The 3,494-nt window shown below is 52.4% G+C and overlaps 1 protein-coding gene across 2 annotated transcripts in view; it reads right to left on the minus strand.

Annotated features, from left to right (window-relative positions):
• The window catches only part of CSNK1G2 (casein kinase 1 gamma 2), a 103,051-nt gene extending 102,676 nt beyond the window's left edge, over positions 1–375 (minus strand). For both annotated transcript variants that reach the window (XM_044672116.1, XM_044672108.1), the window contains exon 1: positions 331–375. The gene's annotated coding sequence lies outside the window, so the exon portion shown is untranslated. The remainder of the gene's footprint in view (positions 1–330) is intronic.
• Positions 376–3,494: the final 3,119 nt, after the last annotated feature.

Here is a 3,494-nt window from a genome sequence, read left to right on the forward strand (position 1 = left end):
GGGGGGGCTTCAGCAGGGAGTGTGGGAAGGAAAGGAGCTGAGCAAAACAGGGGAATTTCAACGGGGGGAGTTAGGGAAGAGGAAGGGTAATAGGGAGTCTAGAAAGGGGGGTTCTCAGGAAAGGAAGGGGGAGTCAGGGAAAAGGGGGAAGGGAACAGGGAGTCAGGGAAAGGGTAGAGAAGTGGGGAAGGGGGAGGGGGTCGGAGCCGGATCTGAGAGAAAATGCGTGTCTCGCCTCCCTTTCATCTGTCTAGGGACGGCTGGTGGCAGCAGAACCAGAGCCAAGGCCAGGACCAGAGTCGCCCCCGCCCCTTGCCCACGGGGTTTTACCTCAGGGTCCGTCCGGGAGATCACCAGCGGGGCCCCGCAGCCCCCACCCCCGCCGCCCCCGCCGCCGCCGCCCTCCTCATAGCCGGGGTGGGGGGCCGCCGCCTCCGCCGCCGCCGTTACCGACGGTCCTGGTCCTCTTCCTCAGCTTCTGCTCGCTCGGCTCGGTCCGGCCTGGCCTGTGGTCTCTTTAATCCCCTGTCGTCGCCACCGCCACCGTCGCCGCCGCCTCTTCCTCCCCGCCGGCTCCGACTCAGGCTCCGGCTCCGACTCCTCCTCCCCCGCCCGCCGCGGCGTCCCGGAGCCCGCCCCGCAGCAGCCAGTGTGGGCAAAGCGACGCCTCCACGTACGCTACTAGCGTAAGGGCAGCGCCGGCGGGCAAAGTCAGGGAGAGGCCGCTACGCCACGCTCTTGGCGCAGACGCCTTTCGGGGATGCCGGCGGCGGGGGGAGGGGCGGCCGCTACGCCACGCTCTCGGCGCAGTCGCCTTTCGGGAAAGGTGGAGGTGGGGGAAGGAGAAGGCCGCTACGCCGCGTACTTGGCGCAGCCGCTTTCGGGGATGCCGAAGTGAGAGGAGGACGACGACGATGAAAACTGCGAGGGGAGGGAGGGTGTAGAGGAGGAAGAGAAAGAAACATGCGCAGGCGGCAGGCCCGCTCCACGTAGCCCGCCCGCGCAATTGGCGCAGAAAGTGTTCGAGAATGAGAGACTGGGCGGGATGGACAAGGAGGAAGCGCGGAGGCGGTGGAGCCAGGCTTTGGGGAAAGCAGAAAGAGCAGCTGTTTCGCGACAGCGACCGCGCTTTCCGGCCGCAGGATAGGTGACGTTCGCAGTCATCTCCCGCCCACCGTCCTCGCCAATCATCGGCGGGCGACAAACACTGAGTACGCCAAGGAAGGGCGGGGGACTTGGCTCCTCGGAGGCCTCTTGACACCCCCCCAATCCCATTCCACCCATCTCCTCTCCTGCTTCCACGAAGCCGCGGAGGCGGGTTGCCATGACGCCGCCCGCGCCGTCGTGGGCATTGCGTCACAATCTCGCCATTTTACGTCAATAGCGTGAGCCACGGCAAGGCACCGCCCTCCCTCCTGGGGCGGATGTCGCGACAATTCCAGCTCTCTGCGGCGATACGGCGATACGAGGGTGGGGCCCGAGTGGAAAGAGCTAGTACCACTCCTTAGGTGACCCGCAGAAAAAGACTTCCCGTTCGTCTGTGTGATCCTGAATTAATCATTTCCCCCTCACTGAGCCTCAGTTTCCTCATTTGTAAAATGAGAGGCTTGGGCTCCAGGACCCATTTCTAAATAAATCCTAAGACCCTGACAAAGTCTGAAGAGGTAGAGGCTCTCAAAGGATCTGACTACCGGAGCTAAGAAGACCCTTAGACACCGCCGAAGTCCAACATCCTTATATTACCTTATATTAACAGAAGGGGAACTTGGGCCGGAAGAGGTGACTAAAGGTTGCCGGGTCAGCAAATGTAAGAGCTAGGATTCTAAACCAAGGCACCATTCCAGGTCTAGGTCTCTTTACTTTGAAACACAAGATCATGGTTTCCAAGAATCCCCAAAATGGAAAGAGGACCCCTAACAAAATAGAAATTTCCTTTACAACATACCCAAAGAGTTGTCATCCAGCCTTTTTACTTGAGCACTTCCACCGATGGGGACATTTGATACTGGACAGCTGTCATTGTTAGGAAATTTTTCTTTAAGTTGAGCCAAAAATCTGTATGTGCAAACTTCCACCGTTGGTTCTAGTTATAATAATAACTCACACTTCATCTCAATGCCTAAACTATTGCTATAGCTTGCTGAGCAGCTTCCCACTTTCAAATCTGTCCCCAACTCCAGTTGATCCTTATAGAATCATCTGTCCTGAATGATCTCCCTAAAATACTACTCTGCATCATTTAAATTCAGTTCATGTACAAGTCAAGACAGCACCCTGTGATGTCATTGGTCCTCTCCTAAAAAAAAAAAGAGTAACAACAATCACCTTTAGGGAGCAAGTATAAAATCCTATAAGATATTTAAAGCCCTTTACAACCTAGCCCCATGCCACTTTTTCAGTCTTCTTACACCCTCCTATCTTCACCTCCCACCTATTCTATCTTGTGACTTGGTCTCCTTGCTATTCCTTGCACAAAATACTGATCTAACTTTGGCAATTTTTTTTAAAACCCTTACCTTATGTCTTAGAATCAATACTATGTATTGGCTCCAAGGCAGTAGAGTGGTAAGGAGTAGGCAAAGGGGGTCAAATGACTTGCCCAGGGTCACACAGCTAGGAAATAACTGAGGCCAAATTTGAACCTAGGACCTCCCATCTCTAGACCTGGCTCTCAATCCACTGAGCCACTCAGCTGCCCCCAACTTTGGCAATTTTTCATGGATGTTCCCCAAACCTAGAACTCTTTTTCTCTTCATCTCTCCCAATTCCCTGATTTCCTTCAAATCTCATCCAAAATCTTAACTTCTGCAAGAAGTCTCTACCTTTCTTCTTTTACTTCTCAATCTTAACATGCTTGCCTTCTGAGATTATTTCCAGTTTATCCTGTATCTATCTTGTTTGTCCATTGTGTTTGCTTGATGTCTCCCCAGTTAGCCTGAGCCCCTTGAGAGCAGGGACTGTTTCTTACCTCTCATTGTATCCCCAGATCCTAACACTGTCTCTGGCACACAGCAAATACTTCATAAATGCTTGTTGACTTGACTGCAGTATTTTAAAGTCTCCTCACAATTGTCAAAGTGGCAAGGATAAAAAAGATTGTGGTTTTGTCTTCCTTCAAGATGTAGGTCAAAACCTGCCTTCTTCAAGAGGCCTTTCCTACTTCCCCTAGCTTCTAATGTCTTCCCTCCCTTTCAGATGACCTTCTAATCACTAGTATAGATTTTGTATATACTTAATGATTTACATGCTACCTCCCCCTTTATAATGTACACTCCTTAAGCCCTCCCAGCATATGCGGAGGCTTCTGCCTGCTGTTTTGATGTGTTTGCTTCTTTGATAGTGATGCTATATGGGGAAGGAGAATTGCCTCTGATTCAGAACATGGACAGATACCCCATGATTGTTTCCTGCCTGGTGAAGAAAAGCCTTTTTATTCCAAGTGGATAAGCAATGATCTGGAATGGACCTTGAAGCAATCTTATGAGCCCTGAAAG

The sequence above is a fragment of the Gracilinanus agilis genome, chromosome 1 (assembly GCF_016433145.1).
Source record: "Gracilinanus agilis isolate LMUSP501 chromosome 1, AgileGrace, whole genome shotgun sequence".
In the NCBI taxonomy this organism is placed as follows: domain Eukaryota; kingdom Metazoa; phylum Chordata; class Mammalia; order Didelphimorphia; family Didelphidae; genus Gracilinanus; species Gracilinanus agilis.